Source organism: Neodiprion pinetum, chromosome 5 (genome assembly GCF_021155775.2).
Source record: "Neodiprion pinetum isolate iyNeoPine1 chromosome 5, iyNeoPine1.2, whole genome shotgun sequence".
Taxonomy (NCBI): Eukaryota; Metazoa; Arthropoda; class Insecta; order Hymenoptera; family Diprionidae; genus Neodiprion; species Neodiprion pinetum.
The window spans coordinates 24,646,941-24,663,506 of NC_060236.1; the positions used below are offsets into that span (position 1 = coordinate 24,646,941).

The 16,566-nt window shown below is 38.2% G+C and overlaps 1 protein-coding gene across 3 annotated transcripts in view; it reads left to right on the forward strand.

The window, feature by feature from the left end:
* The window catches only part of Sema2a (Semaphorin 2a), a 418,382-nt gene extending 406,183 nt beyond the window's left edge, over positions 1–12,199 (forward strand). The window contains exon 14 of one of the 3 annotated variants that reach the window (XR_011177160.1): positions 12,175–12,199. The gene's annotated coding sequence lies outside the window, so the exon portion shown is untranslated. Of the gene's footprint in view, positions 1–6,305; positions 6,633–12,174 lie in introns of those variants that run through there. The other 2 variants (XR_011177159.1, XR_011177161.1) reach the window with 2 other exon arrangements.
* The last annotated feature ends 4,367 nt before the right edge of the window (positions 12,200–16,566 follow it).

Genomic DNA, 16,566 nt, shown 5'->3' on the forward strand with positions numbered 1-16,566 from the left:
TGTTATACGTGGTACGTATACGTCATCATATATATATATACTGCAACGGAGTTGACTCCACGAAAATGTGAGATTCGGTCTTGAGGTGGCGTAGAGAAAAATATTCTATCCTGTTTTACACCGTTACATTTTCATCATCTGTCTAGTTTCTCATCGCAGACTGCGGTTTTCGCAGTTACTCTAACTGAGCTTCTTGAAAAAATTAGCGACCCGCCTGCGCGTGCAATTATACATGATAGGTTCATTTATGAATACAGCTCGAGCTGCTCGGCTGAAATATTGCCGCAGCGTTGTTCTATGTCACGGAAATATTCCTGATATCTTATTTTCTGCGACGTTTCGATGTTATACTCAGCGTTTCGCGTACACGTAGCGTATTCATTCATCGCGTCGCTTTTCTGAGATGTTACTCACTGGAAAGAAAACCATTTCTTTTTTCCAACGGTTGTCTTATCGTGATGGATTATTTTGCAGCAATCGAATTTTTTTCACTGCAAACTGCCCGTATTCCAAAGTAAAAGAAAGCGTAATTTGAGTACCGTTATAACATATACTATACTACGAAGATAAATCATAATCAAACGTATCACTCATTTTTCTAGAAAAAAAATATTGACGTATTAAATATTTCCAAAAATTCTCATTAACGATATATGGCCTCTACCCCACTACAACAATTCTTTTCTCTTACGACCGTGACTATAGACTGCAAATTCATACCAATGTCCAAGCTTAAATAAAAAATTACGTATTTGTACACGGTAATAAATAGAGGTGTTCAAGTTAGCCTAAACTCGCCGGTGTAGGCTAGTGTAGAATACTTTTTTTGGTAAATTCGAAAATTTAATGACACATAGTGTTATATGAATATTGGATAGTGTTATACAGACTAATAGATCGATGCGAGGTTACGTTAAATTTGCATCAAGTGGTATCTAATTGACATGAAATAACGCTAGATTAATATCAAGTAGTGTCGAATTGATGTAAAGTAGTGACTGACATCGGGTCGTGTTGAAGTAATAACAAGTACTGTTAAATCGACGTCGAATAGTGTTAAATTGACATCAAGGTCGTATTAAATTCATCATAGTTACTGTTGAATTGACATCAGGTGATGTCCGATTGATGTCGAGTAGTGTGAAATTGACGTCAGGTATTGTTAAATTGATGACTTGACACCAAACCACAGTCTACACAAGTGCGAACCGCATTTTTCATGCATTATGTGCACGAGCCCACGTGGAAAATGGTTTTTCATGGTTTGTATGCTCGTAATTCAATCCACGATAAGTATACGTTGGCCACGACGGACGAACCTCCGATGCAGGGGTTGCAGACGAGGTGACGACGACCAGGACGCCGAGGACTGGACGACGCGAAACATTGTTTTGCGACTATAAATAATCGTTATTGCCGCGTTAATCATGGACAGTCGAGGGGCTCCATTATTCGTAGTGCTCGGGGGCCGGTTGGTACGTTATTGCCCCCTCCCCCGTTTTCGCCCCAACTCGGAATACCGCCAACCCTTACGGTTTCGGTACGTTTGGTATTGCTGGCGATGCATGCCGCAAATTGTTCGGAGCGAGCCGATCGCGGGGAGATTTCGCTCCGCTTCCAACTAAAATTTGCGTTATTGGTGAATCGGGCGCGACTGCCATACCTACCCATACCGTGTTACGTACAGAGATGCCAACCCCGTGAAATCCTGTCTTTATGCCCATCCCTTTCCTCAAACCAGATGTGCTTGCGGACTTTGAAAAAATCAGCATCGACTTTCAATTTTTGGGGGATGATCGTTGGAAGGATATCGTTACAGTTCAATAGAAGCAGAATCACTCGTGATTTGTTCGAAATGAAATCGGAAGACACTTTGAAAGAGTTTAAGTTTCGTTATAACGACGGTGCGAATTTTTTCCTCTGTTATTTCGCTCTTTTGAGAAACAGAGCGAAAGAGGAACGCTGTATTGACAAATTTTAAAGGCCTGCATAGTTTTCTCGTCGGTTTCAGAAGCTTGAATCCGTTTACGGAATGGAAAATTCTGTGTGAATTTGCTCATCGTTTGGTAGCCGAAGATTTGCTGATATCGTACCGGAGGAAGTTGGAAAACGCTGCGGTGTCGCTTTAAGTCCGACGCGATTAAGGAGCGGCTGCCGTTTGCATGTACGCATATGGTATTTTTATGCATCGATACGTGACCAACGATGTTCGTGCGAAAGCGCAAAGCTGCGTTCAGCTTTTCCGGCTGCAGTTGGATCTGGAAGTGGAAAACGAAAGGTGAGACTTCGTGGAAAAGAGAAAGCGAGCAAAAGGAGAAGATCGAGGAACGAACAGTAGTTGCGGGAAAAGAAGGCGCCCAACGAGCCGTGATGAATGGACGGGAAAGTGAGCTTTCGTCCGTACCTCTAGCCGTGACCAATCGAACCCTTCGACGTTTTACTTCCGCTCTAAAAGGGTTGCTCTATTTTTTACTTCTCAACTCTGGTACGTGTAGATACCTTACACCGGACGCTGTCGATGTTCGTTACTTTTAAGCCAATAGAAACTTTGTCGTTTCACACGAGCTCGGAGCACACGCGTGTAAATTTGCATGACATTCACCTTAACGTCACCGTTAGCTGTCATTTTATCGAACGATATTTATATCCGGTGTCAATTACTCGGAAAAAATGATTATTCCTCGATCGTAACATTTTTGAATTCGATATTCAAGCATCTCAATTTTCAGAGCCGTCATGAAACTGCCGAGCTCTTTCTTCTTCGAGATTTTTGTTTCTTCTTCTTTTATATCGTTCTCATAATTGATATTTCGAAATACAATTTATTTCACGAATAAAAAGATCTAGTTTCCGTACAATTCACAGTATATCCTACTTAATTTTGATTTCATAAAAATTTCTGTCCTAGACTATCTTATGACAAAATATTGCCGGTCTTGAGATGAAAGAACAATCAAAGCCGTCGCGAAGACTCCGAGAATCTGATTTTCGATGCCACGTTTTCATCGCCGATATTCAAACTTTCGTTTCTTTCGAAGTTCACTTTTTGTTTCTTCACTCAAAGTTGATATGAAATTGTGAAAAAAGACTTTTCTTCATACCTGTTCACATTTCCATCTGATGACCCAGTTTCGAAGTATAAATTCGCGCGAATCGAATGTCGTGCTTTCGTCCCATAACCGTGCGTATATTGAAGCCAAACTTCACCCTACAATTGACTGGGTGTCAAATTATATCGGATACACAATCTAAGTTGTTGTTTTTATTCACAAGAAATGAAAGAAACAAAACTATGTGGTCTTGTCACGCGACTCTGGTAGACTGAATTTTTTTTTTCAGATCAACACTCCGCAGAAAATAACTAGACCAACGTATAGGATACTCGTAGAGCTACCACTATTCTTATAAAATTCCGAATGAAATTCATCAGTACAAAATTACATGATTTCTTCAACATAAAACAAAAAACTCGAGTGTTTTTTCATAAATCACTATACATTATGTCACAGTATAATATATCACACTGATTGTGAACTTGATTGAACCAAGTTCCGTTTTCGGAACGAATCACTCGACCAATCTTTTGCGAAAAATTCTGTAACTGTGATATAAATCAGTGAGCATTGATTCTGTTATTTAATAAAATGTCAGCGTCATTTGTATATAATTCTATGTCAGCTGTACCTAATTGGAATTTGACTTTTCAATAAGTTTGATATCACTGGACAATTGACATAAAATTCTCCATTTACGATGCTGATATTTTTATCGCATGATTTTATACACTCGAATTTTTTCCAATCGTTAGCCCCACACTGTCAAATTTATGCATACTAGCATCACATAATCGCACGCTGTGACCGGGATTCGTTTGACACCTTTTTTACTACTACAAAAAACTTCTTTTTCCTTCGTAAATAAACAATTGTTCAGTTACCTACTCATTAGCCGTGCACTGCTTCGTCTACCAATTGTAAGTTGTGAAAATCTCGTGTCCTCTTGGTGAAAATGACATCCACTTGAATTAACTTCCGTTCTGTCGCGACTGTTTCGTTGATACACTCGAAACTTTTCCATACGCAACCATTTCTACTCAATTTCATTATTATCCAATACAAGATTTAATTTTTCTTCTGCGCATCTATAGTGCATACTTTTCTTGATTGTTGTGCGTGTGCCGATAGAAACTGTCACGCATTGACATCCAAGTTCGTAACAAAAATAGTAATCAACAATGAAAATGTCGACAATGCTTCGAGATTTCGAAAGATTTCAAAGTTTCGACTCAGATCGGACACAGGTATTTTAAAAACTGTACTAAAATTTGTTCAAAAACGTATCGCACGTTGAAAAATGTGTGGGGTTAAAACATGAGATGTGTGTTTTTTGGGGGGACATCCGTTTGCTTGTTTGGAAGGATTTTGGATGGCGGTTCGGCGAGATTTGAAAAAATTGGTCAAACAAGGACCACCCTTACGCACCACATCGTATACCATCTATGCCCGTAACAGATCTCCGGGCTGATCAGGGAACGGACATCGTCACTGCGGGATCGACGGTAGGTACTAATAAATCAAAGGCAACGTCAGACCCACGCGGAGCAGTCGACAGGCGAGATTAACTTATCAAGTCGAAACTAAACCCCCGGGCGGCACGCGGGTGACTTTCGGTTAGCCGAGCAATTGCTTTGCGGAACTATAGAGTGGCCACGAGGTTCTGCACGGTGGCTCTCGGCGTTCGTTAGCCGTTCTACAACCCATGGACCGATCATGCTGACCCCATAGTTTTACTTCCCCGTTGCCTAAGCAGTCTAAGCACGAATTTTCGTTGTTTTAGGATACGTTTGACTACCACGACCTTCCTCCCGAGTCACTAGCTTCCCCATCTTTCCATGGTTTTGTGAAACTTCTAGAATTTAAAGTATGCGGTCTTGGATTTGTGCCGAAGGAACTCGTCGCGCTGTTGAAAATCTCGTGTGATTTTCAGCCGGGTTACTACTCTTCTGGAAAACTTCGAAAAACCGGATTTTAAGGGCATACCATTTGGCATGGAAAAGTTGGGGAATTTTTTTAGAAATGAAGGGTGTTCCAAAATTCACGCGAGAACTAATTACGATAGAAGACACGGGTTTGTAATTAAGAACTGTGAATTTTTTTTTTTATCGATTCACTTGCGTCTGGAACAGCATATCGGGTAACGAAATTTAGCGACACTTGTGCAAAACGGTCATCAAAAGTTTTAATAAAAGAGCAAAGCTGTAGAGGCCATTTACCCGATATGCTATTTCATTTATAACCATTTATATCGTGTACTTTATGAATCAATAAAACATTCAAAGTTTTTAATTATAAACCTGTGTTTTAGATCAAGATTACTTCTTGCGTCAATTTTCGGACACTTTACTTTTACAAATTCCCTTACCTGTACTTACTGAATGAAAAAAACAAACCGTTTTATCCATCAATTGTGCGTGCACGCATTTACGGGAAATTTGGATGAACTTCTGTAAAGTTTATTCTGATCCAGCTTGTTTTTAGTATCATTGTTACGAAGTATAACCGTCTCGATGTTTACAACCTAACTCACTAGAATGTCAAGTAACTTTAGCTTCGGAGCTTTGTTGCATACGTAAATTGTCTTCGGACTGAAATGAAAAATAAAATGTCAAATCAGTTTCGAGAATTTTCAGTGGAATATTAATTTTTCTTTAAAAGTTCATTCAATCTAGATTTCTTCGAAATTCTATCATTCACAGCTTACAACAAAAATATTCATCAAGATTGTACCAATGATTTCTTTTTGTCACGATGTTAAGAAAAATTTGTAAAAAAAAAAAACGTCGAAAATTCATTCAGCATATTGATTTTCCTAACTTTTGACACATATAAAGCTAAGACCCATATATTCATATATTATTAGAAACAAAAACGAGTACCAGAATGCAAATATAACGTGGTCAATATTGCGTTGAAAAAACAAAACATGCGATTGGTAAAAAAATCATTAGCGGGTTATAGATAAATAGTCAAGATAGAAATAATCTATGTGAAAAAAGTTTACAATCAAATTCACTTAAAGATTGTTTGGTTCTGTACAGAATAAAAATTATTCCGGTGATTATAATTACAAATTTCACAGTTGCATAAATAATTGGAACGAAAAGAGGATGACAAAAAATTTGTCACACGTCCACCGTGTGGTCCTGTTTTTTCATTTATTATACATACATATTTTTTTTTCTTCTTCCGCCATACTTTCGCGTCTTTTATTCATATTCCACGCGAGCAATAATTTTTTTTTTCCAGGGCTTTGACCGGCGTAACATCGAGTTGCCGTGTAAAATGCAGTGTACGTAGGTGGGTACCTAGCAGGATAACGGGTATGCAGCCAGAGCGTGCATGGCTGATGGGTTTGGATTCGATTCGAGCTGGCGTCTAGCAGCTTACGCTGATCGATTCCTCACTCAAATATGTGCATATCGGAAACTCCCGACAAACATGCAGTGGCCTAGGTATGTGCGAAGGGCAACGATCTACTCCGTTCGAACCGGACCATCTGTGACTGATACCGAGGAGCGTTGGAATCCTGAAAAAGGCGCCGATGCAGAGGCGATTTCTTCAAATTTGAAAAAAAATGTATATATATATTTTTTTTTTATTCATTTATTTATTTATCATCAGATCGACGAAGAAAATGTTCTTTTTTCTGCTTTCGAATCGCAAAGACGCACATAATTGGGTGAAAATTAAACCGATTGGGATTCATTTTTTTCCTCTCCAAGAAATTTTATAATCCTTTGAGCGAGACGGAATTATGCAGGTGAGAGAAATTCGGTCCTCAAAGTTCCTCAGGAGTACCCGCAGAATTCCGCGTGACTAATTCATATCCAAAGGTCTTCTAGCCGTCCGTCAAGCCCTTTGCCGAAAAGTTTCCTAAGCCGGAGCGTGCCTACGGTTATTGCACGTTTAGTTTATCCAATTAATAATGCTTCATTGGCGCAGAAACGACGAGCGGCTCAATACCTTCGAACAACAAAGAGCGAAGGGGTAGGTAACTGGTACGTGGAATGGATGTAAAAATAAGTATCTCGCTTCAAGAGATAAGAGTCTATCTCTCACTCACTCACTCTCTCTCTCTCTCACTCACTCTCTTACTCAAAGTGTCTTTACGTGGAGAAATTTATACCAACACGAATCCATAAAACTCTGAACATACGTATGATGCGATGCCGAAGGAACTTGTACCATTAATTTCGTCGTCTTTCCGCGTGAGCGCGAATTTTTATGAAGCAATGTGAATATTTTTCAGATCTTTGAACAACGAAGATTGTAAAATATTATGCGCCGTTGAGTTGTGGGTTTGAAAAATTTCACACAACTTTGAGAAATCACGTGCAAGCCAGTCAAATTTTTTACGTTTAATAAAATATTGGATAAAAGAAATTCCAACGGATTAGGAAATTTGAAATTTGGTTGTACGAAACGGCGAAGCAGGTGAAAATAAGTCGATACTTTTTGGCGATACTTTTCATTACCATGAAAAGGGAGGAGAGTCCGCGTCAGTCTGTCTGATAAACTTTTGCGATTATCTCGAAAATAGTCGAGTGAAAAATCTGAAACTAATAGGACTTGGCAGCCAAATGAAAAAAGTTTTAAAGGAAAAATTGGAAAAATGATTCTGAATAAAGAACGATAAAAAAATTAGTTGTTGACCTGGGAAAAACGTAATCGTTTATTTAGAAAAAGTAATGAAGAGGAAAAAGTTTAAATTTATCAGTGAAACATTGAAGTTCGAGTCATTTCCGGTAGAACCGGAATTTCAAATTCAACGGAACTTGACAATTTTTCGTGCTCATCATTTCGTTGTACAATCCTGTACACATTTTTCCAAAAGCCTGTTTTTTTTTTTTTTTTGATTCTAGAAGTTCGAACACGTAAGGATTCGTTGAAATTAGAAAAAGGGTTCAATCGCACAATTTAACCACTTTTTCAAAAAACACTTTATCGTTTTCAATAATCCGTTTGATTGATACAGTCATTTTATAAATTTTTGTTGTCTTATTTTTTTCCTCGGTGAAATTTCCTGACCAGAAATTATCCTTATTCCACAATCATACAATCCGTGACTCTGTATAATCGCAGGAGTTGTTCAACTATTATAAATTTTCACGCGAGTCAAGAAAACTGGGCATGCGTACAACGAACCGAATAAGAAATTGCTCCCCGTGAATTTTAATTATAAACAACGATCGATCTAATTTCAACTTCAGACGGTGAGTGGGGGGAAAAATGAAAGTTTAAAATGAAAAAACGCAAAGGGATAGTAACAATAAACATCGTCGTAGTCGCCGTCAGACTTGGGCAGAGGTTTCTGATTGGCGGGGCAGCATCGCACGCACCAACAAATGCAACTTCGAAAATACAAATCAGGCAAATTGCCTGGAAAATTTTCTCCATGGAACGCGAGCAATGCGCGTTAATAAACCGCGCGCAAAAGGGGTAGTAGAATCGGAGAACGCGGCGAGGCTCGGAGGGTGAAATCGGGGTGCGGATGGATGCAGGACGCAAAATCCGCCCCGCTGCGCCGCTTTCTGTATATTTTACCGGGATATTTCTGAATTTTTAATCTCGCTGAATTTCACACCCCGGCTGCTTGCAGGCTTCTGTGTACATGACGGAGGTTCTTCGCCGTCGCACCCTTGCGTGAGGAATTTCTACCTTTTCAGAAAAACCTCCCTAAAACCAATATACGCGCCGTCTATGCACCGTTAATTTACACAACTCGTAGCATTTTTTCTCTCTCGATTTAACTTTGGGATATGATTTTTTTAATGCCTGTAAAATATGGACAGCTGCAAAGGAAAGTCGGAGTCGGAGTGTCGGTTGAATTGCTAATTGTTACACGAGAAACTGAACGCTGTGGATTTTATTAACGCTAATGTGAATTGGTGTGACTTGATGTCAGTCGAAATCGAAGCTTAGGTTTTTATAAGTCGAGAAAAAGGTGATTATAATTTTATTTAGATCGAAGGCGGTGGAAAATTTTGTTAGCATTTCATAAACCGTTCATTATGTATTTATTAGTATTTACGTAGTTATAAACGAGATGGGTTTAAAAAATAATTTAACGAGTAATAAATATCGGAGGATTTCGTTTTTCATACAGTGGAATTTCTGATCGCAATTTCGGCAATGAGAATATACATGTGCGGTTAATTATTATTTATGCTCCTCAAATTGAAGCCAAAATACCTGCGGCTACTCATTCACGTTCAATTTATATCAATTGGTAAATCCAATCCACTGATGCAACGAGTTTTGTTAAATGCCGTGGGGTAATGTGAAACAAATTATCCCATTTGCTGATTGGACAACTAAATAACTTGGCAAATCCTTGAACGTGCATCGCTGTGATTTGGGCAGCATTCCTTATTAGCTGCTAAATTGTTATAAGCTTATCTCTTTGTTTTTATAATTTATTTGACAGAAGATAATAATCTGCAAGAAATCACCTTTGTGGTTATTCAAGGCTTGATCTTTAAGAGAGACTATAATAGGCACTTCTTTTGAACACCATAAAAATTCAGCGTCTCGGTTCTTAAAAAATCTCTTGATGCATCAGACACTCCGTTCAGCTCAAATTTTGCATAGCATAATCCTCTCGTAGTTCTTATAAAATTTTGAACTTTTAGTTCTACGTGAAGTCAGAATCGCTTATTTTATTATAATTATGTTTAAACCTAAATTCGAGTCAAATTACTTGACTATCTATCATCGTGAGTAAACATCCAAAATTTCACTGAATTCCGTTCAGTGCTTGTGCAGTTTTTTAATGGAAATTTTGTCAATTGGAATCTGCCGTTACAAAAGTAGAATACTTGCATGAAGCTTCGTCGCGAAGAGGTAGAAGTTGTTTTTTGTAAAATCGCACAGTGGCGGAAAGACCAGTGAAATTTTACCACTTTTCCTGCACGTCGTGACGCGAAATTTATGAAAGCCAAACTATAAGGTCCCTGCATTAAGCTTCATTTCAGTTTATGACATCGTAAAGTCGGCATATACTGCGCCAGGTGCATTATAATACCAAGACGCTGGCGCAACTGTTGTGTTGTCTTAAATAAAACCGGTAAGCCGTGAACAGCATCCCATCCGTGAATTTATCTCGTGCGCAAAGAACTGTCTTGTCAAAATGGAAAGCTCGCTTGTTTCTTACAGTACATTATGTCACAAGGGAATAATAGACTTTTATTCCTCTGTTCCGTATAAGACTTTTATTCCCGCCTCAACTTTGACCACATTATTGACTTGTAAGTGTTTTCCTTGTTTTTGAAAGTTTATAATAATACAGAGAGATGTATTTCAAAATGGGAAAGAAAGAGAGAAGGCCAGAAAAACTGAATAATTAATTTGCGGGAAATATGATCATATTAATAATATGCCACTTTTATCCCGCTCTTCGGGTGGGGAATAAAAATAATCTCACTACAACCGTGTTGAACTACTAGTTGTATAGAATAAATAAAAAAGACTTGAAGAGAAGACCGTTTGACATTTTATTGAACACCTTTATGTGTACATATATGTATTATACTTGCAAGCTGCAACTGTAGGTTTCGTTTGGTTTCCACTCACTTCTAACGATGCATGAATTCCTGCTTCAACTTTATTTGCCAAGAGCGGAAGACACGCAATGGCGTGATAAATTCTTTGAATTCAGCGCAGTGAATTTTCCTGTCGAGTTACACGTGCTATATATGTGGGGCTCTCTAATCAACAATTCATTTACTGAAATTATTCATGTGTGTTTCACGTTTGCAGAAATATACTCGCGTTGGCATAACTCGTCTTCTGATTCTCTTTCTCTCAGCTTTTAGGTCGCAAGATTCAGAAACAACCTGTGAAGATTGACAAATCATCGACATTAGAAATCATTTGAAATTAACGAGTCCCCTATAATTCACCCTATGCTTTCTGCGGTGAAATCCTCTTTTCTTAGTTACTATAAATTAGAGTTATATACGTGAAGCTCAAGACTGGCATTTCGTTCAATCTGTTCCAGCGAAGATCTAATGCCATAAAATAGTATATCACACAATTGGTGCGCAAAGTAGATGATTCTCGCACGAATGTAATTTGTCGTCTGAGCGAAATTCCTACTTTTTTTTTACTTTTTTTGTTAATAAATTGTTATAACACAAAAACAATAAGCAAATAATTTAATATTAATTTCGATATAACGCTTTTTGTTTTCATGTTATATTCTGATGTTTTGTTTTTTTTTTTTTTTTGTAGAATTGAGAAATGATAATTTTCATTCGAAGGTTATGTTCCGATAATTATATTTGACTCGAATCATATTTTCAAACATATTGATTGTCGCGATACAATTATCATATTGTGTTGGAAGATTTTTGTCTAATCGTGCGGTAATGTTACACGGAGAAGGAATCACTAGTTTCGCCCAAACTAACCACTCTACGCGCGGTTTTTCACAGTGCGGAAATGGGATATTTTCCGCACTCAAACCCGTGCGGAAATCGAACTTTGCGCGCGCAGTTTTTGTAAAAATATCTTGCGTGTATTGAGGCGGGTTTTAAGTTTAATCAACTGATTAAATCATAAATTTCAGTACAGTTATAATACACGGCATCACCTTGCTACCCTCCCGGCACTGGACGACGGTGATTGCAAGATGAGCTGAGACCGCATAGCGTCTTCGGCTTCTACGTATATTGTAATCTCAGTGTTGAATGATTTAATAATGCGTGCAGCATTAGCTAGGCTAGGCAAGGTAAGCGGGAATAATCCTTTTAACCAGTTGTCTGGAGGAACCCCTTCAGCTCTAGAACGCCGGCGACAACTAATTCCGCCAGATATTGCTTACGGGGGTGAGTAATTCCTCCAGTCAGCCACCCTGGTATGTACGCAGGGTCGCAGTGTTATACACGTCGAGGGTGGATTATTACAAGATTTTAGAGTTTATTACCGGAAGGGTTGGTTGCCTGTGGAAAGCCAGATGCAATTTCGGACTCTTTGCTTTAGCCAAGGGACATATTTACACCCTAATGGTAATTGGGGTGGACTTCTGACGAGCCTCAAGAGGCCTCGATTGACATTGATTTAAATAATTAAACCGTTAACTAATACATCTACAATAAATTCACTTTTACCTTAGGAATAAAATTCTGCTCCACCTAGACGATGTCGTTTCCCGCCAAGTACAACGATTTCTGAATCCCTGAACGATTGGAACTATCTCTGATGGTGTTCAACCCGGGTTCACACTCAAGGATTCGAATCTTATGACAATTGACATGTAAGTATTCAAGGTGGAATAAAAAAGTTCGATGTATCTGTAATGCATTTTCATTAAAATCAGATCAATTTTTCTTTTCTATCTAGCAATGGAAATGTTGAATATCAGCCTTTTTATTTTCACACATTAGTTTATATTAATGTTCCATAAATCATTATTAAATTGACTATCAAATGTTGAAGACTCGGGGCTCAGTTGGGACTAGACTGATTGAAACTGTTAGAATCTGTAGATTACTGAGAGTGTAAAAAGAAACTTTACGAAGGCTGATTATGCCCGAAAGGAGTTTGGGCGGAGAAGGAACATTGGAGCGGGGATGAAATTCCGAATTTGAGAAGTTTCGAAAGTATAAAATTCTGAATTTTTTGGTGGCGAAACTTAAAGTAAAGAAATCAAACTTCTATGAAACAACAAAGTTTCGAATGGTCCGAAACCCGACTCTCAAAGTTCCAAAAGTGCCAAAGCCTGAAAGGGCAAATTTCCGAAGGGACAAAATGTCGAAAAGGCACAACTCCGGCAAGTCAAAGTTTCGAAATTGCGAAAATGAGAAAATTTGAGAACCCGAAACATCGAAATTCCGAATGATCAAAGATATTTCACCACTTTGATCTTTCTTTGTTTCGGATTTTCGATATTTTTCTGATTTTTTACACCCACTCGTTGAATAAACAACGCTCCGTGAATATGTTTTAATTTTCGGAACCTTGCCCTGTCGTAACTTGAATTTTCGGAATCATGCATTCCGGAACTTTGCTGTGTAATAAAAGATTGATTTCTTCACTTCAAATTCGGAATTAGGGGCTTTCGAAACTTTTCAAATACGGAATTTCAACCCCTCCCCGAAACATTCGCCAACATAATTGTCTCTCTTGTGCACGGCGGTATTAAAGTCTGACTCTTCAGTTCCGCCAAACCCGTTGGAAGGTTTAACTGCAGCTCAACTCGCCCGACATTCGTATTCCGTGAAACGGAGGGCGGTTTATCGAGCCATCCAGGTCTGCTGCATTTTTTTCTCCCGATCTAGGTACTTTCGGTGTTTCCCCGAGAGTCCGGCAGGGCGCGCTGCTCCTCCCGTGACGTCGCGCGTCGGGTTCGTGACCCTTCGTGTTTGCCTCAGGGTTAGTACCAGAGCGTGACACGAGCTTGCGGGGCGAAGATCTCGACGTCACAGCTTGCCCTTTTATAACGCTGCTGGGACGGGGCAGCTAGATGACGTGTCTCTGCTCGGACGGAGGCAGCAGACGCTGAAATTGCCAGCAATTTGAAAAACTTGAACGAAGCTTTTTGCACCCTCGTATTCACGCGCACAATGCGTGGAAGGAAGAGCGGAATTCCAAATTGCAAGTTCATTTGCAAAATCCGTACGCTGAGACAAATTTCATTCGTTATAGTAACTAAAAAATTTAAGTAAAACGGATACCGTTAAAAAAACCGTTTGAATATTGTTGGAATTACGAAAATCAAGGTACGCGTAACCATTTTGCGCTATCGTCGATCCTTTTTTGGTAATTGCAACGCATAATCAGTTTGTGAGGTTTACTATACTTTTTTAGTTAAACAAGGCTTTGACGTTGATTTATTCTTGCACAAGCATGAAATTTTCGCAAGAGCCACAAGAAAATATAGTAACGGTGATCGTAATGCGAAAGAATAGTAACGGATACTAGAATTTCCGGTAACAACTAGAAAACTAATTTTCATTTTCTACCTAGAACCATATTTTTTGATTGTGGTAAAAAATGGAAATATTTGAGGACTGAGCGATAACCGGAACTAAAAATTTCTCTCAGTGTATAACTCTGTTGATCAAAATCTGTTGTTACGTAAGAACATGCAAAATACGACAGTTCTTAAACAATTCAAAACACAGTATAATTTACAATTACAGTTCTAGAATTTTTTAAACTGACTAGTTTTTATACATATATATATACATGTATACACGATTAGATCGAAAGTCAAATATCATGGTGGTTTAATTCGAGATATTGAACACGTTTTATCTTAACGACCTTACGTGGGTGAAGTTTGTTAGTTTTAACAACGTATTTAAATTTAAAAAAATTTTCTTCAACCTTAACACGAACATCGGGTCACGTTAGGTGAGATTGTTAGTCACGCCATAAATGTTATTGTTTCAAGAGCAGCGCAGTATTCGATGTTGCGTATAGTCGCACGTAACAGCGGCGAAAGCTTCGAAGAAAACTGGCACGTACGTAGCTCGGCAAATATGAGATTGTAGATACGTCGGTTTATCAAATCGATACTGATAAAAACGCGAAATGTACCTAGCGTGTATATTTGTTGAACATCGATGGCAATATCGTGCTCAACGTACCAAATTTCAACCCTCAGGGCAGTGCTTGCGTTGTTTTTCAGAGGAAACAGAGGAATGAAAATATGTTTGTATCATCGCAACAAATCGCCGGTCAAAATACTGTAAAATTCGCTCGAAGAAAAGCTTCGGACATTTTTGTTTCCATTTACGCGTAAACGTGTCAAATGGTCGAACATAAAGGTAAGAAGTTATCGTCTTTAATCAAATCTTCACGAAATATTGGAGACCACTAAATACGTGATGTCAAAATATATGAAATTCGTTAAGAGATCAATAATTTTATTTTACGTGACTGGTTTCGTTCGTGGAATGTTTCAGTCGATTTTTCATTGAATGTTTCGAACAAATGAAAAGGAAAATTGAAAAAAGTCTGTGAATACTTGCAACTAAAAGTTGAAAAAAAAACGGAGAAAAATTGTTTTTATTCCGCCGCCGAGTTGTGGAATTTTATTTGTAAAAAAAAAAAAAAATATTCACAGACTCTTTCGATTTTCCTCACGGGAAATGTTTTGAATTGTGAAAATTTGCTATCTATCACCTCTTTTCTTTCCATTTTTAATCTCATCTTCTTCCGTATCTGGTAAACCGTGGGGGATGTTATATTGCATTCGAGTTTTCAAATAAAGGTATACCATATACATTTCACGATGACGCACCTAGTTGATGCGTACAACAATCTTACAGGAAGTCGTTGAACAGGACGTTATAGTGTTGGAAACCCGGGGCGTGTTAATCTAAGTTTAGTAATTTTTACAGCGGTGTAAAGAAGGCGTATAACGACCCCAAGAAGAAGAAGAAGAAGAAGAAGAGGCGAAGAGCAAGGATCTCGCACACCAGAGATTCTTCACTTTTAACGTTTACGATAGTAATTCGTATTAATAACCGTGCCGACCGAACTGAGCTCTCGTATCGTAACTGAGTTTACTGCTGCGAAGCCGGCCGCATAAACTTATTAATTAAAATGCATTATAAAGAAATTTTCTTTCATCCTTATCGTCACTTCTCTATGAACTCGAACTTTTCTTACACCCTGAAAAATTCCGAATTACCAAATACCCGACAATTTTTACTCAGTATTTACGAAATTTAGAAAGAAAATAAATTCGATGGGTCGCCCTCGTATTAAAATTCTCCATTTAAAGTAAAAATGATTCAACTTCCTCACTTTCACATTTTATACACCGCACGCTGTTTGCCTCTGTACTACGCGTATATTCGCACTGCACACATTTATGTGTATACATATAATATACGTATATATAGCATGCCTAGGTACAGAGCCAAAACCATTACGCGTCACGGTTAATTATTGTACACGTGTGAGTATCGGTAGGTGCGTGTACGTTGCGCGCAAGTCCAATTAAACCTTTATGAACGACCAGGGAAAATATAAAACCGCGAACGTAATAATTCACCTCTGTTTTCCCGCGGATCAACCCAACTCTATTCCCAAACACTAACAATGCTTTTCCGTCATTTTATTCTTTTGTTAATGTTACGTACGTTGTACAATATACGCCCGCCTCTGCTTCCTCTTCAACAATTTTTCATGCAACCCAAGAATTATTCATTTAATGCAGTAATGACGTAATAGTTAACGTACTGGTTGAAAATATCATGTATTTTCGAGGATTGAATTTAGCGTCAACGAGTTGTGCATGTTAATTTTTTTATAATGATTTTCTCAATCATTCGTATACTAGATCCGTCTAAATTAATTCAATTTCTAGATTTCCATCCATTATACTAATGCGGTAAACAAAAATACACGTAAACAATACAGTCGATTTGCATTATAGATTATCGTATGACTGACGATAAAATTTTTCTGCATTGAGATATTCATGACATAAAAACAAAAAAAAAAAAAAAAAATAGGTAATGATTCATAATTAAAATGAGAATTGTTTGTT